Source organism: Pleurodeles waltl, chromosome 2_2 (assembly GCF_031143425.1).
Source record: "Pleurodeles waltl isolate 20211129_DDA chromosome 2_2, aPleWal1.hap1.20221129, whole genome shotgun sequence".
In the NCBI taxonomy this organism is placed as follows: domain Eukaryota; kingdom Metazoa; phylum Chordata; class Amphibia; order Caudata; family Salamandridae; genus Pleurodeles; species Pleurodeles waltl.
This window is the reverse complement of record NC_090439.1, coordinates 154,317,923-154,343,667: the sequence shown is the minus strand read 5'-3', so window position 1 is coordinate 154,343,667 and position 25,745 is coordinate 154,317,923. Positions and strand designations below refer to the sequence as shown.

The window sequence follows — 25,745 nt, the reverse complement described above, 5'->3', positions numbered from 1 at the left end:
ATGTCGACTGGGAAAAAAATTCTCGTATGACCCTCAGTTGCATGCTCATTGTGTGCTGTGCCGTTCATAGGTTGGAACCTGCGGAGGTGTGGGTACAACAGGAGTGCTTTGTTTAGCCTAGTATTGCACATTGGAATTTGCATCTAGTGTGTTCACCTGGACAGTCCAGTACTGATAAGGTGATAGCATACTGGGCAGAGTACCTCAAATCCAGAGGGGTACGTAAAACAAGTTTGAGTGGAACTGGATGGTCTGGTGTAGTTCAAGACATCATACACCAGGCTAGTTCCTCCTATCGAGGGTACACAACATTAGGAGTTGGTTGAAGAAACCTGGTGCCATCTGGGAACACTCAGTCATCAGGGGTATGGCACTGATCCCTTTCTATGTGGATTGAACCTGTGTGGGGTCACTGAAAGTTCATGGGCTCCAGAAAGAGTGACTCCACTCCAGAGACACAGACATGGTAACATGTGTGCAACCTGAAGTGTTGAGGGCGGGTCGAGTCAACATGCCCCAATGGAACCGCTCCATTCCTGAGGTGATTAGTTTGATTACTATTTGGTAACATTGGATTGTCTGGTGGGTGCTAGGCACCTCCAAGTCTAACGGTTGGCCCTGGTGACCACTCCCCTGTGTTTTGCAGGCCTCTAAGTGAATAGCCTATTTGGGAGCCTTAATGTCTCCTCCTTAATTGTTTACTGGCTGTTGTCTTTCCGGTCCCCTTCCTGTTCCCCCACCTTGACCCTGACACCTGGGTAATTGTGACTTAGCCTTGAGTGGCTGGGTGACCAGGAGAAAGTTACTGTAACCTTTAAGGTTGTAATGGGGCAACGTTAACTAGAGGCTGGTTGGCAGGTGGAGGACGGGTTGGGAGCCAGAGGGTGTGCAAGCATATGGGCATCGACTTGCCAGTTATCAGGGCCGGCATTAAGGTGCCGGAAGAGAGTACATACGAGAGTGTGTGCATGTGCAACAGCGACAACTGATACTTGGGCCTGTGCCTAGGCATGGAGTGCATGTGAGGAAGTGAGTCTGAGGGACAATGATTGAGTGCTGGGATAGCACTGTGGTGTTGCTGGGTACTCGGGCTCTGCCCGGGAGTTCACAAGGTTGACATTACATTTCACTAACGCGGCTGAGGCCGTGCGTCTAGGTGGGAGTGTGGCTTTATTGTAATATACATTATGCTGCTACTGTCAACCCTGGGGTGCACCCTGGATTGCATGTGTTACACTGATTGTGGGTAACGTGAGGGTGGGCCTAATGCTACAAGGAAGTGGGCACCTTTTGGGCGTGGAGGACAGGAATGAATGGTTTCCTCAAGTATATATACAGTGATAAATGTTTAACGTGGTGGAGCTTATTATCGTGTGTTGCATTGTTCATTTTCGATTCATGCCTAAACATTTGTTGCAAATTGTTGTGTGTTTTGTGCTCAGTGACATTTACGCTAAGATAACATTGTAATCAAACTGCGTTCATCCTGTGTGTATGTTGAATACAGTTTTTCCATACATACAACCTGTGTGAAGTCTCTTTTTCGGGTTGTTCAGCTGGGGTGATGTGGGAATGTGCTGTGCTGTGGCTTTACACATTGCCTCTGAGATAACCCTGACTGCTCTGAGCCAAGCTACCCAAGGGTGAGCGCAGGTTATCTAGCAGATGTACTTGACCACCCAGGACAGGAGTGGCACATTCCCCTTGGATGAACATACGCTTTAACCAACCAGACCAAGCGCTTCCAACAGACCCTAAGCAGTAGAGTTTGTAGTACAATGCCCATTATCCTGCCTAGCCATGATATTTTGGATTTCTCCCCATAGTAGAGGTTCTAATAGAGGATCTGCAGTAATAGAAGGATATTGGTCTGATAAATGTGTTGAAACGTAAGTATTTAATAGTACCCTGTGTTCAAGTAAAGTCACTGTTTTCAAAAAGCTCACAGTTTTCATGACGACTAATTACAACCCTTATTCTACCAAATTTGGTGCACTTTATTTTGAAACGGGAGACTACAAATGGCAACTACTCATGGATAAAGGTCTCCAGTTCAGTCAGAAAACAAAGGACATTTGTGGGAAACTGGTCCCTTGTTTGCAGTACCCCCTCACTTTTTGTCTGATATCTGATATAACTTTACTGAGTATGTGCTGGGATCCTGCTAACCAGGCCCCAGCACCTGTGTTCTTTCCCTAAACTGTACCATTGTTTCCACAATTGGCACATCCCTGGCACACAGCTAAGTCCCTTGTAAAAGGTACCAGTGGTAATAAGGGCTCTGTGGCCAGGGAGGGTCCCTAAGGGCTACAGCGTGTAGTGTGCCACCCGAAAGGACCCCTCACCCAACACATGCACACTGCTGTTGCAGGTTGTGTGTGTTGGTGGAGAGAAAAAGGTAACGTTGACATGGCATCCATCTCAGGGTGCCATGCCCACAAACCACTGCCTGTGACATGGGTAAGCCGGTGCACTAAACCACAGGTGAGGGCATAGCTGCATGAGCAATATGCCCCTACACTGTCTAAGTCCATTTTTAGACATTGTAAGTGCAGTGTGGCCATAATATGCACGTGGGCTGGGAGTTTGTCTTATGAACTCCACAGCTCCATGATGGCTTAACTGAAGAATGGGACGTTTGGTATCAAATTCTCAGCACAATAAACCCACACTGCCAGAGGGCATTTTAGAGATGCCTCCTGTACTTTACCCAACCCTTTAGTGCAGGGCTGACCAGTCTGTGTCAGCCTGCCACTAACAGACAAGTTTCCCACCCCATGGGATGAGAGCCTTTGTGCTCTATGCGGTCAGAAACAAAGCCTGCTCTGGGTGGAGGTGCTTCACACCTCCCCCAGGCACGAACTGTAGCACTTGGTGGTGAGCCTGAAAGGCTCAGGCCTCCTATTACAATGCCCCAGGGACCTTCGGTTAGTGGAGATGCCCGCCCCCGGGCCACGTCCCACTTTTGGTTGCAGGTCTGATGGAAAAATTAGGTGAAACAGGGAGGAGTGACCACTGCAGCTAGGACCACCTCAAAGGTGTCCTGAACTGAGGTGAACCCCTCCTTGCAGAATCCTCCATCTTGGTTTGGAGGATAGGGACCAATAGAGATAGGAATGTGCCTCCCCCCCAAAAGGGAGAGGGCACAGGAAGGGAGTAGCCACCCTCAGGGACAGTAGCCATTGACTACTGCCTTCTGACCTCTCTAATGCACCTAAGTCTAGTATTTAGGGGCTCCCCTGAACCTCATTCACCAGATTCCTTGCGACCTCAAGAAGATCGAACAAAGAAGAAGGACTGCTAAGCCAACCCCTGCATGAAGACTCCAGACAACTGACTTGTCCCCAGCACTATCGGCCTGTCTGCAGCTTCGAAGACCCCTGCTCCAAGAATATGATGCGTCCTGCAGGAACAGTGACCTCTACAAATCCCCAGAGGACTGCATGCCCAGCAGAGGCCCAAGAACTCCTGAGGACAGCGGCCCTGCCAGAAGAAATCTCCAAAGGGACTCCACAACAGCCCGGATCTGCGAGTCCTGTCCATTCTGCACCCGACACCCATGGCCCAAGTCCAGGTGGCCCAACATTCCAGAGAAGGTCCCCAGGTGATTTCCACATCCAGTCCATCATGGGTTGACTCCTCCTGGCCAACACAACAATGCCTGCAGCCTGAATCCAGAGGGCTCTCCTGACTGCGACCGGATTCTACAAAGATTCCCGATGCCTAAAGGTACCCCTGCATCCACAGCCCCCTGGCATTGGGGAATCTGACCGATGGTCCAGCAACGTCCAGTGAGCGACCTCTCCTTCCTGTGGTCCACCATAGCTTTAGCTTCCTGCAGGTCATCCAGTTCATCAAAGTATGTGACACAATATGGGGCTCTCAGTTTCTGTGCCCCTTCTGTTTTGAAACCTCTGGACTGCCTATCTCCCCTTGAACAAAGAGTTGTATGTTTCTTTATGTTCATTTTTGTTTTCAAAAACTTACTTTCAAACTACTGCCCATGTGGCTCAAACATGGTAAGCTCTATGTGAAACAAATTGTGATGTATGTAAAACTGCCTCTACATCTGCTAATATATAAGGGTTATTTACCAAGGGTTGGTTGATGAGGCATGTAACACTGCTCAATTTTAAGCTGCACCCGTAGGCATCTCTAATGGGAAGGAAATTTATGCAAAGCTTTGCTTGGCTTTGCGCAATGAGAACACCTGCGCAAACCTTAGTAAATAACCCTGGTGGTGTGTGCACCGCAAGTATAGCAAAATATGATACTCTCATCAGAGTCACCCAATGCCCTGTTTTCCCCATCATGAAATGTTTGGATGCCTCAGGGATGGGGTTGTGCCATGCGGCTAGCTACTAAATGAAAGTAGCAATTTAAGTTACAAAAAGGAGTCCTACTACCACAGCAATTTCCCCCGTTCCTGCTACAGGTTTTCACTTTGTGATTCCCCCACTCTCTCACAGAAATGCTCATTGAGAAATGTGGAATGACCTGACCTGAGACCATGGCCAGAAGCACCCTTGAGAGACCAAGTCATCAAATAGATAGCACAATGCATGCGGTGCCCCATGTCTTCATAACCTACTTCTCCCTTCTTTTCACACTATTTCCTTCCCCACCCTCACTCTTCTCTCATGTCCATTTCCACGTTACCTGCCTGCATAAATCTAACTGCTTGAATAGTGTTGACCATTTGTAAATAACCATCATTGTCAATGTGACTGATATCAAAGGTCCCCTTGGATATTTATCATTTAATCAAAGTGTTTGTATTAAAATCTGACAACCTCTCTATATAGCTCGAGCAATGCAAGAGACAGTCAATGCCTGAGGCAATCGACTTTAAGTACACCCTTGAGTTTTTTTATTGGTTCATCAACTTAATGTGACTCTATTTTTAGTCATGACAATCTTTTCCTGTACGAAGTGCTCCATTGACCTTCTGAGGACCAGGCAAGCATTTTATAATTACAACCAACTAACTCAATCAAAACAGGCTGCAACCAACCTTCCTGGCAAATTCATCTCATGTGGACAAGAGCGACACCAATTCCAGTTCCACCCAGGGTGCTCTGATGAGCACTCATGGATGTATTGAACTGGTTGTATTTTGCATATTTCTCTTATGCATCTGTCACAGTTTAAGGTCAAGACTTCCACCAGCCATGGTCAATATCCAATTACACTTGGCAAGAGGAGGGTGATGAATCTGAAAAAGACTCACACAGATCGGTATGCAAGGCATTGGATAGTCAGCCATATGCCGGTGTCCAAACCTCAATTTAGGCTTCACTGGAGGTGTATGTCTTTGAACCCATCTCCCCACTGCCTACTCCTGACGTGCTGGTAAAAGACATTGGTGACGAGTGACAACCACCACCACGTCTCTTTATACCTATGGATACAGAAGATGAGGCTACACCAAATGATCAAATCATTTAATAGCACAGTTCACTGCAGAGCTGATTAAGATGGCAGAGAATTTAAGCATGCAGTAATGGTGTTAGTAGGCCTTGGTAAAGCGTCCCTTCTGTACCTGGCTGCTATGTAAGAGTCTTTCAGTACAATCATTAGACATCTTGACAAATTCAGTCAATCCATGGTTATGCTCAACAACATCCTGGTGTCACAGGCTGAGAGCATAAATGTCTCTAAATCAGAATGTGAGACACGCCTGTGAGGAAAATGGTGGGCATCATCATATAAGATCATGGTTGTGTTGAATAGCAACCACTAGAAATTGGTATGTGACATGGCAATTCCCACCCTGCAACTGCCCAAGTACAGTTCATATCCCTAGCTACCAAGACAATATTCCTGCCAAAAGGACCCGCTACACAATTGCTGGTGCCACAGACACAGGGTAGTTGCCAGAATCAATTGCCACATCATCACTGACTTGCTCTTTCCAACATACCATTAGTACATACATTGTGACACACATACACATATACAGCTATGTGTGTAACACAGACCAAACCACCTGCAGTTCATACATGGTGCTGCACTGGCACCAGATAGCACTTTATGTCTACATTTGCTATGAACACTACTCATCACACATGCCTATGAATCTCTCTGTGTATGCATCTAGTAGCAATGTGAATGTACATGCCATATAGGTCCTCTTTTTTGGAGGCATGTGCAAATAATTGGTGTGGATAAGGGCAGGTGTCTCTTTCAACACCCACATGGTCCATTTGTTGTCATCAGATTATCAAGGTATTGACAAAAGATTTACATTGCTCACCCATCAGTCACAAAGCCTGGGCAAGTAAGATGTCAACGTTTTATATTTCTGAGAAAAATCTGAGCACTGATGAAAGGTACATGACGATCACTGATGTCAAAATCAACAAAATATGAATTTGCCATGACTGTCCACCAAAAACTCTTTACAAATAAAAACAAAGTGTTGTGTCATAAAAAAAATACATGCTGATGGGAGTACAACATAAATACCCTTTGTCATCTTCAACCATCTCCTTGATGTGGGGCTTCAGTAGGTCTGCCATGACTGTTATTTGCAAAGAACTCCCCATTTCTACAGCTCATATGTTCTCATCAGCCATTACGATGGGTGTTGGAGTCGATAGTCCTGGTCCTAGCTTTAACGCCGAGGTAATGAAGTTTGAACCACTTGGTGGAACCCACCTTATGTGGCATGACTGATGACTTAGCAGATGAATCACTACTGCCATGATGCACATTGTTTGCGAGGCCCACAAATTTAGTGATATCCCATCCTGTCAAAGATCTTTCCATCAATACATGCTTTCTTCATCTCTTTGAAACAACCATAGTCTGGGAGGAGGTTTGATACCACTTGTGCTACCATCTGAGGTCTGGACCTGGACCTTGTATTCATTCCTACATTTAAGATTTTTAGCCAAACTGCCATTTAACTAGCTGTAAATCACTGCACACTGCCTAAATTTGTCATCACCTCCCATTACTTGTGGCCATCCCCTCCATTCCCACCTTACAAGTTTGACCTTCATTACCCTTGTACAAGTCATTCATTCAGGAAGACCCTATGCACAGCCCTGGAAGAGTTACACCAGTATCTCTACGAAGAAAGAGATTCACCTTCTCCTTTCAGTTATTCATTTCAGCTAAATGCTGGTCAGTGGTGGTAAGGAGACAACATGTAAAATGACCTTTATCTCTTCTTGAGATAGCACTAGATGATTCTATGTAACTGTGGGGTGCGAAACCTGCGATAGGATCATAGAATATGAAGATGGGAGTCAAAGATGTAACTCCATGGACTTATGCTGCATCTAAGATGTCTGGAGTTAGTGCCTTTGGGAAAGACCCCACGAAAGGAAATAGGGTTTGTGTACAAGCATGTTTAATAGCTATGCATAGAGGCCAATATGGTCAAAGGGAAAAGCAAAGTCAAATGATGTTTTCCTAATCATGTTTCCAATTAGAATCCTTTTACTTCTAAAAGCCTGCTTATTTGTGGTGGCCAGAGGAGAAAATTAATTGTTCATAGAAATTAGACCTAGTCAGTCAATTGGTTTGGTTTGAGAAGGTTCTAATGCCATACAGACAAAAGGGTCCAGTTCTGTAGATGGAGGTGTTTGGCCACTAGCTTGGGTTTACTTGAATCACGCTATGATGCATGGACCCTCCTGGATTTGCTCCCTGGCTCTGACATTCATTCTACCCATCGTTCAACTGATACCCAATTGCTTAAACTATCCATTTTAGGAATTCAAATTAAGGAGGGATCATAGGGTTTCTATTGAACATTCAAGATGCTTTGCAGAGAAGTAGATACTTTATTGGCTTGTGTCACACACTTGAGTTTCAGTGAGATACCATAGGCTCTAGCAAATTAGGAGTAAGATTCAGTATTAGGAAGACTCCCCAACATTTAAGTTCATGATGTGGATTCCTCCAAGAGAGGTTCAGACGTTGCAGGTTCTTTACCAGTGGACTTTGACACCAGGGATTCCTGCATTCTCCTTTCTGCCCTTCTACCACCTAATGTTCCCTCTTTTGCCTACTGGATGTTGTGAAGCCTGGAGAATGCAAATGTAAAGGTGTTGTTTAATATTAGATGTTAAGATGTCCTTATTTCTCACTAAGCTCCATATTGCAGCTCACATTCTTGGTGCCGCCTAGTTAATTCATTGTTTTTCGGTCCACTATCACCTTTGTGACCTGCTCATTTATTCTTGTGCTATCCTACCTCCACTGCCCTCCTCCTCCTCACCTTATCTCATAGTGGAATCCAGTCAGCAGGCCCCTATGCCTGGTGATCTAAAAAACACAGGAAATCAACACGGTCCAGAGACCAGAAGTATCCTCAATTCCAAAAGTAGATTCTTTAGCTAATTTCTAGCCAGCATTCATGGTCTGCACGAAGCATCTGGGTGCTGAGTTCCAAATTGAGATGCCAGGAGGAATTGATCAGTTGGAACAGCTGCAGAACATACAGCTGTGAAATAAATGTTGAACAGTCAGATGATATGCCCCCATGGTACACCTGTTGAATCTCTAGAGATTGAAAGTGCCATGTTTCCTGATAGTGTACATAAATTCATGAATGTTTATGATTTTGGACCTGCCTGCTTTATATAATTAGCCTCACATAACATGAGAGCCAGGGTTGTTGAACCGCCTCTTCTTAATGAGATCCCACAGCTCAGGCAGGAGTGTATGTCTTAGCTGATTTCACTGGATCCAACAGAAAAATACATGGATCAATAGTAAGTCGTGGGTTAAAGGGAAAGGTTATCCTGATATTGGGGTAGGAATTTGTGGAAAACGTTGCCTTCAAAATTATTTTCCTTGGACCTTTAATGAGGCAATTGGATGTGGGTGTCAAGGAGTAGTTACAACAAGTTCTTCGACTGTATAAAAGCTCAACAGAAGCTCTGGGGAAAGACGTTTGTAGAGAAAGAAAATGTAAAGGATGGGAGGTGTTTGCTGGGATGTACATAAAATACAGAGTTTCTAGTTTAAAACAGTGGTCTATTCTGGTGAGTTCTAAAAATGTGATTGTCAGAATCCCTCTCAAGAGCCATGGGGCCAGCTGGGGCTACTGGGCCCAACCATGTTGGCTAAGGCCTTTTACTCATGATGTCCCGGGCCTGACATACTATGGATTCTGAGAAACTGGATCATGTACCTCTTTTGAACTTGACTCTTAAGGTATGCGTGATCCAGCAGTCCAAGGCTCCCTCAGGGGTGGAGGCGAATGCACAGGAGAGTGAACACAGGCTCACAACTCAAAGCAGGAGTAAGTGAAAGAAACTATTCATTTTGTTTAAAACGGAGAGCCATTGAAATATGTAACCTAACTGAAATACGCTGCTAAATTCTCTTCTATACACTACATAAAATTAGTTTCAATCGAAACTATATTAATCTAGTCTGGTTACGCAGGAACATGTGTAAAATTGCATATCACAGATTACTATTAATGCACAAAAATATAACTTTAAAACAATCCCACAAGAATGAGGAGAGAGACATCACCTGATCGTTGTCGCCATTCACTACATTTAGCCAGTATAATTTCTTCACATCATTTGGATTGGTAAATTAAAATGGGAAGACTTCACATTTTCATTCTGAGGAATATAGCATGAATACCAGCACTTGCGTTGGAATCTTGGGAAACATTCCTCAGAAGGCAGTCTGTAACTACTCATCAGATGGAACCCTCATTACAAATGCTTTATTGCAGATAAGCAGGAGTGTCACATCTGCATATTTTGGGGGTTCTACCTTTACCGACATTGAAGTAAGTTGATATGTTTCCTTCTCTTTATGCTTCCAGGATCATTAGTCGAGTGAAGACAAATAACTGGCATTAGTAACTGACTCAAATGGGAGTAGTAACAGTATAGTAACCGAAATTGATCTGACTCGTGTAGGTGGAGATGCAGAGCCTAACTATTTAGGGTCCGGTCTCACGAAACGCCATAGATCTGTACCTTCAGAGGTACCACTTCTCATAGCTGTCGTTTACCACCTTCAGGCATTCAGAAAGCTTCCAAGAAACTGCCCAGAAGCCTGCAATTGTTGACTCATTCTTCTGAAAAATGATTGCAAATTTCTGTTTCAGACAATGACGAATCATTTCTTCATGTGCATTTGGACATGGTAGAAAATAAAACATGGTGAAATGCCTCTGCCTTCGTGCAGTGGTACGCTTTTACTTTTTCCATGGCAAAAAAAAATTCTTAATGAAAAAATCCCATCCCCTTCCACACAATGGTTTTGGAAATGGGAAATCCCTCCATGGAACACCCGCGCCCCACCCATTCAGCCGGATTTGTGCTCTTAACTTATCATAGGATAAAACTGGACTTGAGTAAACGGATTTACAATTATAATGTCACTTTTTAAGAATAGAATATATTTTTAAATCAAGCTAATTGCCCATGTATGATACACTTACTTGTGATAATGGCTCTGTGAATTGTTTCCTTAGCAGTGCGCTTGATGTGCGCACAACAAACCAGCACAAAACAGAGATAACATATAAAGATCAGCATTGGAGTTATAATCTATTTTATTCCATTCTAACCCTGCCGGCTACAATATTATCACTTTAGCCTATACAATACAAATATTTCAAACTCCTGCGGAAGAAGGAGCCTAGTCAAAAAAGAACTACAGACGTGTAAGAAACACACATTTCTGCAAAGAAATACTTACTGCAGGAAACTTTGCACTTCCCCCTGATTTCGGCATCAACAATTTCCGATACTAGGGGTTTCTTGAAACAGTTCTGAAAAAAAATCAGAAACAAGCGTTTAGAGATACTCATTGCCATTCGGCGGAATACCCCCTCCCTCCTTCCTGACCCCCCCCCAGGAATGGGTTGTGATCCCCCAGGGTGTTGGGTCCCACTGTGCGGCTGTGGCTGCAGGGGTCTGCGTTACTCTACTGAACAGAACATATTTTGAGTCACAATCCATCTGCCAAGAATAGAGATAATAGAACAGGGTACAGACCTGCTAGCAGACATTGTCCTAAACGACAAGCCAGCCCTGAGACAAGATTAAAGATCCTTAAAGGAAACTAGTCACTGAACCACTTGATTTTGTGGATACCATACTAAGGCGTTGATGTGGAGTTTGGCAGATGTAGTAGAGTGCCCTGTCTGCTAAACTGCTCTGCCCACTCTATTTAAAGTCAGGTGCACCTTCATGTTGCCAGTGGCAATTCTACCCAGGCTTCTCCATAAGAAATTTTACATTGATGGCCCAACAGAGTTGGGGCCGTTGGGGGAAACCACCCTATGTGCAGTGGATTTTGAGGTGTACTTTTTTCTGCTCTGGACCACCAGGGAAGCCATGGTGATCCTGCAGAGAAAATATATTATAAATTACCCTCACTCCCTGGTGCAAAACTCCACATGTGTCAGGGTCCTTTTTTGTTCTACAAAAACAAACTGCAAGCAAAAAATAAATGACCCTGACACCTAACTGACCATGACAAACACCCAGTTTGGGAGTTTGTTTTTGGAAAACAAAACAGTTTGTTGAGTGACTGCCTGAAACATGGTGGCTACCCACCAAACGTTCAATGCCTTCAGTGGAGCTTCTGTCACAAGGCGTATCTGAAGGCACAGATCTCAAAATATTATGGGTGGTAGTCAGCCAAGGAGGCGGAGGAAAGGCCTCTGACACTCTGATGGATAGCAGACAGAATCCAGAGGCTACCCCTGACCGTGACTTCCCGGTAAGAAAGAACCTGACGCTTGGAAAAGGCACTGCACCCGCAGCCCCCAGGCCCGAGAGGAACCAACTACCAGTGCAGGAGTGACCAGCAGGCGGCCCTCATCTTTGCCCAGTTGATGGCTGGCCCAAGAAGCCCCCCTGTGCCCTGCCTGCATCACCAGAGTGACCCCCAGGTCCCTCCATTGATTTTAACGTAAAACCTGACAACTTCTTTGCACATTGCACCTGGCCACCCCTGCGCTGCTGAGGGTGTATTTTGTGTGCCTGTTTGGGACCCCCCATGCTCTACAAAACCCCCCTGGTCTGCTCCCCGAGGACACAGGTACTTACCTGCTAGCAGACTGGAACCGGAGCACCCCTAGTCTCCAAAGGCACCTATGTTATTTGTGCCCATCTTTGACCTCAGCACCTGACCGGCCCTGTGTTGCTGGTACTGGGTGTTTGGGGTTGACTTAGTCCCCCAATGGTGGTCTGCCTATGCCCTGAAGACTGAACTTGAAAGTGCTTTACTTACCTGACAAACTAACCTTTACTTACCTCCCCCAGGAACTGTTGAATTTTGCACAGTGTCCACTTTCAAAATAGCTTATTGCCGTATTTATTATGCTAAACTGTGTACATTACTGTTTTACTTCAAAGTTCTACATTTACCTATGCCAAGTACCTTTCAATTTATGTACTTACTTGGTATCTGAATCTTGTGGTTCTAAAATAAATGAAGAAAATAATATTTTTCTACATAAAAACCTATTGGCCTGAAGTTAAGTCTTTGAGTGTGTGTTCCCATTTAGTGCCTGTGTGTGTACAACAAATGCTTAACACTACCCTTTGATAAATCCACTGCTCGACCACACTACCACAAATATAGCATTAGTATTATCTATTATTGCCACCATCAACCTCTAAGGGGAACCCCTGGACTCTGTGCACACTATCTCTCACTTTGAGACAGTATATACAGAGCCAACTTCCTACACTGGTGGATCAGCTATGGTGTCTAAGACTTTGCATTTGCAGGACTACTCAGACCAATACCTGATCACATGACTAAAATTACAAAAATTGTCATTTGAAATAGATTTTTTAGTTTTTGACTATTTTTCTAAATTTTTAAAGGTCCTGCTAGTTCCTTGTGTAAGTCCCTGTTAACATTTCTAAGTTTAAAAGTTTGTAAAAGTTAGGATTTAAGTACTAGAAGTAGTTTTTAGTTTCTTAAAAAGTAATCCCAACTTTTAGAGTCATAATGAGTAACACAGATAGATGGTGATGGAACTCAACCTCACCCCTTACCTGCATCTAAGGATGTCAGAGCTAAGGGCTCTCTGTAAGATAAGAAAGATCAAAACTGGGTCCAACCCTACCAAGGCCACGCTCCAGGAGCTCTTGGCAGAGTATACAAGGGACCACCCTTCTGAGTTGGAGGATCCTCCCTCAGATGAGGAAGAAATTAGTGAACAGGAGTATTAACTCACCTGTCAGGTCCTAGTTAAGGAGAACAGGGCTCCTAGAACCCTGTCTCCACAAATCATAGTCAGAGAGCCTGGTTCTTCCACAGGGGAGTCCAGTACCACTGTAAACATTGAGGCCAGCCTCAATGAGGGAGACATCCTTCTAGCAAGAATGGCCAAGAGATTTGCTTTGGAGAAGCAGCTCCTAGCTATAGAAAGGGAAAGAAAAGAAATGGGATTAACACCCATAAATGGTGGCAGCAATTTAAATATGGTCAGAGAGAATACTGGCATCCTACAAATCCCCAAATGGATTGAAACCAAATATGAAGAAGGTGATGACATCACCAAATGGTTCACAGCTTTTGAGAGGGCTTGTGCAACCAAAAAAGTAAGCAGATCTCACTGGGGAGCTCTCCTTTGGGAAAGGTTCACAGGTAAGAGTAGGGACAGACTCTTCACACTCTATGGTAAGGATGCAGAATCCTATGACCTCATGAAGGCTACCTTGATTGGGGACTTTGGATTCTGAACTGAGGAGTATAGAATTAGGGTCAAGGGGGCTCACAAAACCTTGAGCCAGTCCTGGGTTGTTTTTGTCGACTTCTCAGTCAAAACACTAGATGATTGGATAACAGGCAGTGGAGTAAGTGCCTATGATGGGCTGTATATTGTATTTATGAAAGAACGTCTCTTAAGTAATCGCTTCAATGATAAACTGCATCAACATCTGGTAAACCTAGGTAAAATTTCTCCCCAAGTATTGGAATAGAAGGCAAACCACTGGGTCAAGACTAGGGTGACCAAGACGTCCACAGGGTGTGACCAAAAGAAAGGAGCCACAAAGCCTTCCCACTGGAAGGGTGGTGAGACATCCAAGGACAAAAACAAAGAGTCTTCTCAAGGGCCCAAAAAACCTGCTAAGGAGGGTAGGCCCTGAGCCGCTTCACAGTCCGCAAATGGGTATAAGGGTGAAAACTTTGATCCCAAGAAGGTCTGTTGTCACAACTGTAGACAGCATGGACACCAAACTGGAGACAAGGCCTGTCCCAAGAAAAGTCCCACAACTACTACTCCAGTTAGCACTGGAATAGAATAGCCAGTCTCCAGGTGGGATCAACAGTGTGCCCAGAGCAAATCAGGGTTCACACTGAAGCTATTTTAGTCTCAGAGGGTGGGCTGCCTGGCCGCCTAACATGCCAAAATACAGGCAGCAACTCTTGATAAATGGGAATAAGGTAGAAGCCCTGAGGAATACAGGTGCCAGTGTCACCATGGTGACAGACAAACTGGTTTCCCCAGGACAGTATCTGGCTGGACAGACATATCCGGTCACCAGTGCTGACAATGAAACTAAAGTCCATCCCATGGCAATGGTGGCTTCAGAATGGGGAAAGGTTACTGCCCGGAAACAGGTGGTAGTCTCTTCCGAAAGTTCATTAGAGTGTTTGCTACTGAATGATCTTGAGTCCTCAGTATGGGCTGAGGTACAGCTCAAGACCCATTCAACCATGCTGGGTATCCCTGAACGGATGTGTGTTACGACAAGAGCACAGAGCAGAGCACAGGGTGAAAAAGAAGTGTTGGAGTCTGGAATAATGGCCCATCGTTCCAAGCGAAAAGGTAAGAAGACTGGGGGACCAGCTTCTACACAACAAAAGAAACAGGACCTCTCTTCCGAGGATGATGTCCTATCCCCTGAGGGAACTGAGTCCATGGAGCTGAAGCCTTATCAGGTAGAGCTCTTGGGCCCAGGGGGGCCCTCAAGGGAACAGCTGTGCCAGGGGCAAAAGATTTGTGGAACCCATAGGGTCTATTGGGAGGATGGGCTCTTTTATACCGAGACAAGAGATCAAAAACCTGGTGCCACTATGAGAGTGGTAGTGCCTCAGGAGTTTAGAGAGTTCATCGTCACCTTAGCCCATGACATTCCCCTTGCTGGGCATTTGGGACAAACCAAGACTTGGAAGAGATTAGTCAACCATTTCTACTGGCCCAATATGTCCCAGAAGGTAAGGGAGTTTTGTAGCTCCTGTGTCACCTGTCAAGCAAGTGGCAAGACAGGTAGCCATCCAAAGGCCCCCTCATTCCACTTCCAGTGGTGCAGTTCCTCTTTGAGAGGATTGGTGTGGATATAGTGGGTCCACTTGAACCTCCCATAGCATCAGGGAACCAATATATACTGGTAGTAGTGGATCATGCTACCAGGTACCCTGAGGCAATTCCCCTTAGGTCGACTACTGCCCCTGCAGTAGCCAAAGCACTCATAGGTATCTTTACCAGAGTGGGTTTTCCTAAGGAGGTGGTTTCTGTCAACATAAGGGCAGTGCGCGCTCTACGGGCGACTATAATGCAAAAACCTAGCAATTTCAAGCTAACATAATTTATGCATTGTGCTGATATGATGTTGTTTAACCTTTTGTATTGCAGAGTTTAATCTTGAAGACTTATGTTCAGCATGCATATAAATACTGTTCACATGTGATGTACTGCTGCAGGCTTTCAGACTGTGTCAGGGTGTGGTCCCCTTTCAGGGCCTTCTAGAAGTTTTCCCTGCAGCATGCCTGGGTGTGGTTTGTGGGCTGGGCCAAGACTCTATATAAGGGAGCCAGCCCAGCTGCACGTGCTCACTATTCAGAGGTCCCGGTGCAGAGCAGCAGCAACTTCCTGAGCTCCTGTTCCAGTGGCCTACTTTGATCCTCCAGGCCTTGCCCTTTTTTCATTTCATTCGGTGATCCTAGATAAGGGCGGAAAGACGGAGGTCGGGCTGGGCCCCTGACCCCGTTATCGAAGACTCTCGAGTTCTTGGGCCTAATCTTTGCATGATAAACGATTTGACTCTTGTGCGTGTGAAAGTGCGCTTGGTCGTTTCATGGTATTTACATGTGGATACTTGAATCGGCAAGACGCGCAATTCTTTTCTCATGCTTAATTCATGTTATTCATTGTGCGCTATCATTCCTTGGCAGTTACATGGTGGTACTCGTATCAGCAAGACGCGCAATTCTTTTCTCGTGCTTAATTCATGTTATTCATTGTGCGCTACCATTCCATGGCAGTTACATGGTGGCCTTCGAATCAGCAAGACGCCCAATTCGTTTGCTTGTGCTTTAACCCTTGATATTCATTTTGCGCTACCATTCCATGGCAGTTACATGGTGGTACTCGAATCGGCAAGACGCGCGATTCATTTCCTGTGGGTTATTCATGCCATTCATTGTACGCTACCATTTTAAGGCATTTACTTGGTGGCTTTCGAGTTGGCAAGTCGCGTGATTTATTTCTTGAGTCTAATTTGTGTTATTCATGGTGCACAATCATTCTATGGTATTTACTACCTATGTGAAAATCTGCAATGTGCGCAATTAACGTTCCGGCAATTTGAGGGAACAAAAAAGCCAGAGTTCTAGATGTAATGTTGTGTGTTCCTAATATGTTTCTCAAAACCCGATTCATATGATGGTTTAGACATCATTCAGATTGTTTCCTGATCCTCAGGCAAAAGACAATACTTGAATTTAAAAGTTGCATTTAACTTTTCTTGATTCCCTCACAGGTACTCAGTCATCTTGAGGCCTAGTCATTTTAAGTCTATGCTTAGGTTGTCCATGTTTTCAGAATTACAAAGTTTAGAGCCATAGTCTAGTATTGATTCATATGAAATAATCTTGATAGTGTGTGTTTTAACCTTTTTGCTTCCTACAGGTCTCCTTCCCAGCTGTTCCCTTCCTAATCCCCTTATCCCCACTTGGACTCTCTTAGACTCTGTGACAATTCTAATCAGAGTTTTGGAGCTGTCTTGTGGTGGAAGTGTTGGGAACGTGCACAGACCCCGAGGATCTGGTGACTCTGACAGTTTCTGACACAGGTAACAACTTCATGTCAGCTTACCTGAAACACATGTGAAATTAGTGTGGGGTGACTTACAAATTCACCACACAATACCATCCACAAACCAATGGTCTTGTGGAAAGATTCAACAAGACATTGAAGGGCATGATAATGGGGCTCCCTGAAAAACTCAAAAGGAGATGGGATGTCCTCCTGACACATCTCCTTTTCGCCTACAGGGAAGTGTAAGAGAAGGGAGTAGGGTTTTCCCCCTTTGAGCTTCTGTTTGGCCATCCTGTAAGAGGACCATTGGCACATGTAAACGAAAGCTGGGAGAGACTTCTCCTTGAGCCTAAACAAGATGTAGTGGACTATGTACTAGGCCTCCGCACAAGGATGGCAGAGTACATGAAAAGGCAAGCAAAAACCTCGAGGCCAGCCAACAACTTCAGAAGTTGTGGTATGACCAAAAGGCTGCAATGGTTGAATTCCAACCAGGGCAGAAAGTCTGGGTTCTGAAGCCTGTGGCTCCCGGGCTCTCCAGGACAGATTGAGTGGCCCTTATCCAGTGCTAGAAAAGAAGTGTCAGGCCACTTACCTAGTGGACCTGGGCACTAGCAGGACACCTAAGAGGGTGATCCATGTTAACCTCTACAATGACAGGGCAGACATAACCACGTTGATGGTTACTGATGTGGATCAAGAAGCAGAAAGTGAACCTCTCCCTGACCTCCTCAAACTGACCCTAAAGATGGCTCAGTAGATGGAGTTGTCTACTCAGACACCCTCTCTTGCCTACAGCATTCTGACTGCAGGCAACTCCCACAGCAGTTTGATGAGCTCTTTTCTTTGACCCCTGGTCAGACACACCTGTGTACCCATGATGTGGACACAGGAGACAGTTTACTTGTCAAGAATAAAATATTCAGACAGTCTGACCAAGTCAAGGAAGCATTAAGGTGGAAGTCCACAAGCTGCTGGAACTAGGAGTGATAGAGCACTCTGACAGTCCCTGGGCTAGCCTAGTGGTCTTGGTCCCCAACCCTCACACCAAGGATGGAAAAAGAGAGATGAGGTTTTGTGTGGACTACAGAGGGCTCAACTCTGTCACCAAGACAGATGCTCACCCCATACCAAGGGCAGATGAACTAATTGACAAATTAGGTGCAGCCATATTCTGAAGTACCATTGACTTGACAGCAGGGTACTGGCAAATCAAAATGGCACCTGGAGCAAAAGAGAAAACAGCATTCACAATACCGGAGGGGCATTATCAGTTTACTGTTATGCCCTTTGGCTTAAATAATGCCCCTTCCACCTTCCAAAGGTTGGTGAATCAAGTCCTTGCTGGATTGGAGTCCTTTAGTGCAGCATATCTAGATGATATTGTTGTCTTTAGCTCCAACTGGCAGGATCACCTGGTCCACCTGAAGAAGGTTGTGCAGGCCCTGCAAGCAGCAGGCCTCGCTATCAAGGCATCCAAACATCAGATAGGGCAGGACACAGTGGTTTACTTGGGACTCCTTGTATGTGGAGGCCAAGTGCAACCATTACAACCCAAAATCCAGACCATTCTGGACTGGAAAGCTCCAAAAACCCAGACTCAAGTCAGGGCATTTCTTGGCTTGACTGGATACTATAGGAGGTTTGAGAAGGGATATGGATCCATAGTGACTCCCCTCACAGAACTCACCTCCAAAAAAGATGCCCAAAAAGGTTAACTGGACCTTGGACTGTCAAAAGGCCTTTGGCACCCTCCAAGAAGCTATGTGCTCAGTACCAGGTCTGAAAGCTCCAGATTATTCTAAGAAATTCATTGTGCAGACAGATGCCTCTGAACATGGGATAGGAGCACTCCTGTCCCAAACCAATGATGATGGCCTTGACCAGCCTATTGCTTTTATTAGCTGGATGTTACTCCCCAGGGAGCAGCGTTGGAGTGCCATTGAAAGGGAGGCCTTTGCTGTGGTTTGGTCACTGAAAAAGTTGAGATCATACCTGTTTGGTACTCACTTTATAGTTCAAAATTACCACAGACCTCGCAGATGGCTCATGCAGATGAAAGGAGAGAACTCTACACTGTTGAGGTGGTCCATATCCCGACAGGTAATGGACTTTGTAGTGGAACACAGACCTGGGACTCCCCATGCTAATGCAGATGGCCTTTCCAGGTTCTTCCACTTAGATAATGAAGACTCTCTTGGGAAAGGTTAGTCTCATCCTCTTTCGTTGGGGGGGGAGAGGGTTGTGTAGGAAAATGCCATTATTGGCATGGTTACCTCCTAATGTTTTGCCTTTTGTTTATGCCAGCTTTGATTGAAAGTGTGCTGGGACCCTGCTAACCAGGCCCCAGCACAAGTGTTCTTTCCCTACAACTGGTCCTTTGTCTCCACAATTGGCACAGCCCTGACACACAGATAAGCCCCTTGTAAATGGTACCCCTTGTACTAAGGGCCCTGTGACCAAGGAAGGACTTTCAGGGCTGCAGCATGTATTATGCTACCCTGGGCGCCCCTCACTCAGCACATGCAAACTGCCTCACAGCTTGTGTATGCTGGTGGGGAGAAAAAGACTAAGGCCCTCATTACAACCCTGGCGGTAAATCCCACTTACCGCCGTGCAGAAGACCACCAACATACCGCTGCGGCCGTGGAATTCCGCTACAGGTATTACGACCCACAGCCCAGAATCCGCCACAATACAGACACCAACACAAGTCCGCCACACCAAAGGTCAGTGATAAACTGGCGATAACAAAACTGACTCCGTCACGGCAACAGGAATACGCCCACAGTATCATGACCCACGAATCAACGTGGCGGTCTTTCAACCGCGGTAATCCATTGGCGGTACACACCGCTGCGCTCAAAATACACACACATATGCAAAAAACAACCACATTGGACAATTCCAAATACACACACCTGATACACATACACACACCACACCCACACACCCAATCCAATATAAAGCACATACCCACATCACCCACAAACCCTTACTACCAGAATTTTGAAACCACACCAGAGAGAGACACTACCTAAAACAACACCAGCATCCACAGACACACAACACCATCACTTACACAACATCCACACACCTCAAACAACACACACCAAAACACCCCTTCACACATCACAACAGACACCACCTCACACATCACCCACACCACATCATGGCACCTCAACGACACCCCAGGTTCTCTGAGGAGGAGCTCAGGGTTATGGTGGAGGAAATCGTCCGGGTAGAGCCACAGCTATTCGGATCACAGGTGCAGCAGACCTCCATTGCAAGGAAGATGGAGCTATGGCGTAGAATTGTCGACAGGGTCAACACAGTGGGACAGCATCCAAGAACTAGGGATGACATCAGAAAGAGGTGGAACGACCTACGGGGGAAGGTGCGTTCCGTGGTCTCCAGACACCAGATTGTTGTACAGAAGACTGGCGGTGAACCCCCACCTCCTCCCCCACAACTAACAACATGGGAGGAGCAAGTCTTGACAATACTGCATCCTGAGGGCCTCGTGGGAGTAGCAGGAGGACTGGACTCTGGTAAGGCAAATCTTTAATACCTTATCCCCCCACCCCACCTGCATGCCATCACATACTCCCACCCTCACCCTCACACCCATCACCCCAACAACCCACAGATACCCTACCAACACAACCCACACATCCCAAAACCAAGCCCTGCATGTGACACCAATGCATGGACGCCCATCACCCAAGCATGTCCACTACAGAGACTCACTCATGCCCCAAAATCACTAATCACACATGGACCAAGCCAATAATGCAAGCACTGGAGTAGAGGGTCAACCACCCATTGCACATGATGGCACACACAGATACAATAATTATGCATTTACACCCCAACAGGAACCCTACCCAAAGTCACCGGACAGGAGGTGCCAGACATATCCAGTCCCCCCACAGAACAAGGCCACAGTGATGACAGCAGCTCTGCACAACTGGATCAAGATGACCAGCACGGCCCATTTGGGACCTCGGGACAGTCCGTTCCCCTGACACTGTCACAAGCCACCACAGAGCCTCCGCCCTCAGGAAACACCAGCACAGCACCCACCCAGCGGGCCCATCCCTCTGTCCACAGGACACATCATTCAGCAGTATGTCCACCAGTACAGGGAACCCAGGGAAACCCACCAACCGAAGAAAATCAGGGACCTGGGGGCAGTGGGCACACACTTCAGGGGACAGAGGCACAGGATAACAGGGAAACTGGGAGGACTGCTGTGTGACAGGGGGAGGACATGCCCAGGGAACCCACTCTCCACGAGGCACTCTCCAACATCATGGGAGCTTACCATCATTCCCAGGAGACGATGGCAACGGTACTGGAAAAGTTTCAGGAGACCCAGCGCCTGCAGGAGGAACACTACCTTGGGATCAGGGAGGACTTGAAGTCCATTAACACCACCCTGGTCACCATTGCAGGGGTGCTGGCAGACCTGGCCAATACCAGGAGGGACACAGTGGCACAACGAGGAGCCCCTAACACTAGCCTGGACGATGAACAGCCCTCCACCTCAACCGGTGCTAGTGGACAGGAGGCACCGCCACAGGAACAACAGGACACCAGCACCCCACCCCCTGCAGATGGAGAACCACCCCGCAAACGGTCCCTGAGATCCAGGAACAAGACAGAGAACATTGCCAAGACCCCCGCCAGGAAATGAGACCCACCCTGAAGGTCACCCTTCTGTCCCACTTTGACACCCTGTCAATCCTTAAACTGCCATTGCTCCACTTCCTATGCCCGTTTGGACAATGCACATGTGAAACAAATAGACTGGACTCTGCCATGGACATTCCTCCACCATCCCCCCAGCCCATTTTACAACCCCTCCACTTATTAGCACAGGAATAAACACACTTCAATCATAAAACAATCTGGAGTCAGTCTGTGCTTTCACAAATGTGTAATTGCAATAACTGTGGAATATAGCAATGTCAATGTACTTGTTCACATACCAATGTAACACAGCTGTAGGCCAGCAGTAAACATAGCAGAAGGCACAAAGTGGGACCCAAATCTGTGAAATGGAAAGTCAAAGTGACAAGTCAGGGTCCATACACTAAATGAAAATGACACATTTATGCTAGTTCCAAAAATAGAATGAGATGTGGGAAGCAGTGGCATCTTCTTTCCTGTGTCTCACTGGAAGTATTGCATGATGATGTTGTTTCGGTTGTCAATATACTCTACTTCTCCCTCCTCTTCTTCACTGTCCACAGGCGCCGCAGCTGCCACAAGACCACCATCTGGCCCATCCTCCTGCAGAAAAGGCACCTGGCGTCGCAAAGCCAGGTTGTGCAGCATACAGCAGGCCACGATTATCTGGCACACCTTCTTCGGTGAGTAGTATAGGGAGCCACCTGTCAGATGGAGGCACCGGAATCTGGCCTTCAGGAGGCAGAAGATGCGTTTGATCACCCTCCTAGTTCGCCCATGTGCCTCATTGTAGCGTTCCTCTGCCCTTGTCCTGGGGTTCATCACTGGGGTCAGTAGCCATGACAGGTTGGGGTAACCAGAGTCACCTGCAAATGTTGAGGGACAGCTGTTAAACACACGAGCCCTTAGGGACAACCCGATACCCAGAAACCTATGTCAACTGTATTGGGACCTTGCCCTCACCTATTAGCCACAGACGGTGCCTCTGGAGTTGGCCCATCACATAAGGGATGCTGCTATTCCTCAAAATGTAAGCGTCATGCACAGAGCCAGGATACTTGGCATTGGCATGGGAGATGTACTGGTCTGTCAAACACACCATCTGCAACCTGTTCATTTCTGTGAGGGGGTACATATGCCACATGTGTCCCATCAATGGCATCAATGATGTTGGGGCTATGTCCCAGGGCATAGAAGTCACCTTTCACTGTGGGCAAATCCTCCACCTGAGGGAAAACGATGTTGCTTCAGCAGGGCAGACAACACTCTGGACAACACGTTAGAGAACATTGGCTGGGAAATCCCTGATGCCATGGCCACTGTTGTTTGAAAAGACCCACTTGCCAGGAAATGGAGTACAGACAGGACCTGCACTAGAGAGGGGATTCCTGTGGGATAGCGGATAGCTGACATCAGGTCCAGCTCCAACTGGGCACACAGTTCCTGGATTGTTGCACGATCAAGTCTATATGTGACCAGGATGCATCTCTCTTCCATTGTTGACAGGTCCACCAGGGGTCTGTACACCGGAGGAGGCCGCCATCTCATCACCTGCCCCAGTGGACGTGCCCTATGGAGGAGAACAGCGAGCAGAGAGTCATCCAACACTGAGGTATCACAATGTCTTATTTTCAGAAATGTTATTAATCCTAACTGTGCCGGTATCTGTCTATATTCCCTGCCTAGATAGGTGTGACGCAGTTAACATCCATCCCATGTGGCCTCCTCTAATGGCAGTTGTCTGACCTGTAATGTGGGACAAGGGGATATGAGGTAACTGCGCTGGCGTGCTACACTGTCGCGGTGGGCGGTCTAAGACCGTGGCGCAATTCTGCATTGGTTAACATTGGGCCCTATGGGTCCCAGGAGCCAATAATGATGTACGCCTGTGGTGACGGTACGCACCGTCGCGGACGTGACCGCCATTTTCTGTCTGTTCACTCAATTGATACCTGACCTTCAACACGAGAGGACCTACACTGCAAGTGCTGCTGTGACCTCAGTCTGGAAGCGAAGATGGCTCATGTGTCTGGGGAAAGGGCCCCTGCCTTCACTTTGGAGGAGTTGGAGAAACTAGTGGATGGGGTCCTCCCCCAGTACACGCAACTGTACGGTCCTCCAGACAAACAGGTGAGTACACTGTGAGCATGCTGCATGGGCAATGCCTGTTTTGAGTGGCGAGGATGGAAGATACGGGGGCTGAGGCCTGCATGTGCGGATGGGGAGTGTATGTGCGTCAGGGCAAGGGTGGGAACTGGGGGGCAATGAGTATGATGGTCCGGACGGGTAAGTAATTTCCTTTTCCCCCTGTACGATTCCTCTAGGTCAGCGCCCACCAGAAGAAGGGTATTTGGCATGCCATCGCCAAGGACGTCCGGACCCTGGGGATCTACCACAGACGGAGCACCCACTGCGGTAAAAGATGGGAGGACCTGCCCCGCTGGAGCAAGAAGACGGTGGAGGCCCAGCTGGGGATGGCCTCCCAACGTGGAGGGGTGCCTGTCGCACCATGACCCCCCTGATGTTCTGGATCCTGGCGGTGGCCTAACCAGAGTTGGATGGGCGCTTGAGGGCATCACAGCAGCCATATGGGGGTGAGTACACTCTCATTCAGCTGACTCTGCGCGCATTACGAGGTGTCAGGGTGGGGGAGGTGGGCAGTGGGTTCCCCTAGGCCAGGGCGAAGTTGGTAGGCAAGGTCCCTTGTGAGGCAGGCTATGTGGCACCCCAACCCCACCAGTGGTAAGAGCCATCTACACCTAGTCAGGCTCCTGTGACTTCCAGGTGTGCAGCAATTGGTCTTAGGCCTCGTACCCCATGGTCAGCTGAAATTTCTAGAAACTGTTAGTGCATGGCGTAGTGCAGTGGGCTGCTCCATGTGTGTTGTGTCCACCAACGGTAGTGGTGTTGCATGCACTGAACATGTCTTTTTTCTGTTTCCCCCCCTTTTTGTGGTCTCCCTGTTCTTGTGCGCAATAGTATCATCAGGCGGAGGAGCATTGGCACTGGAGCAGGAGGGAGCTGCAACCCACTTGGCCCTGGAGGGTGAAACAACGGAGTCTGAAGCCACCAGTGGGACGGAGGGCGAGGGGAGCTCCACGGCGGGGACAGGAGCAGACAGCAGTGACAACGACTCCTCCTCTGATGGGTGCACCCTTGCGGTGGCGGGCACCTCTGTGCCCACCGCATCAACAGGTACAGCCGCCACCCCCCTACCAACACCGCCCTCCCAGCAGCCCCTCAGCATGTGTCCCGTGCCCGCTCACCCAGGAGGGTTGGCATCTCCTTCGCCCCAGGCACCTCAAGTCCTGCCCCAGTGATGAGGCTATTGACCTCCTGATATCCCTCACTGTTGGGCAATCTACCATTGTGAATGCCATCCAGCGTGTAGAGAGGCATTTGCAACAAACAAATGCATACCTGGAGGGCATTCATTCTGGGCAGGCAGCCCAACAGAGAGCATTTCAGGCTCTGGCCTCAGCACTGATGGCAGCCATTGTCCCTGTGTCCAGCCTCCCCCCTCTAACTTCCTCCACCCGTACCCACTTCCCTGTACCTCAGCCTATCCCAAGCACACCATCAGACCAGCATGCACACTCATCAACACACAACAGTGGCCCAGGCAAACATAAGCACCACACATCCCACAGGCACTCACACAAGCACCATCCCCATACAGACACAGCAACATCCACTGCCTCCACTGTGTCCCCCTCCTCCACGTCTTCCTCCTCCCTCCCTGTCTCGTCTCCACTCACACCTGCATGCACTACATCCTCAGCCAATGCCTCCATCACCAGCACGCCCATCACCACACACCGCTAAACCTGCACTCACTACCCCCACTACCATGCACCCATCCCCAGTGTCCTCTCCCAGTGTGTCTGTGAGCCCTCCTCCCAAAGTACACAAACACAGGCACACACCCACCCAACAGCCTTCCACTTCACAACAGCCTCCAGCCCATGTACCTTCACCCAAATTCAGCAGACGTACACCTCCTACAACCACTACCTCTACCTCCTCTCCCAAAACCACTCCATCTTCCCGT

General features: G+C 47.3%; 1 protein-coding gene across 5 annotated transcripts in view; it reads right to left on the bottom strand.

Annotated features, from left to right (window-relative positions):
• Positions 1-25,745, bottom strand: part of LOC138280823 (poly(rC)-binding protein 3-like) — a 2,739,176-nt gene that overhangs the window by 711,003 nt on the left and 2,002,428 nt on the right. For all 5 annotated transcript variants that reach the window (XM_069219527.1, XM_069219542.1, XM_069219532.1 and 2 more), the window contains one exon: positions 10,690-10,762. The gene's annotated coding sequence lies outside the window, so the exon portion shown is untranslated. The remainder of the gene's footprint in view (positions 1-10,689; positions 10,763-25,745) is intronic.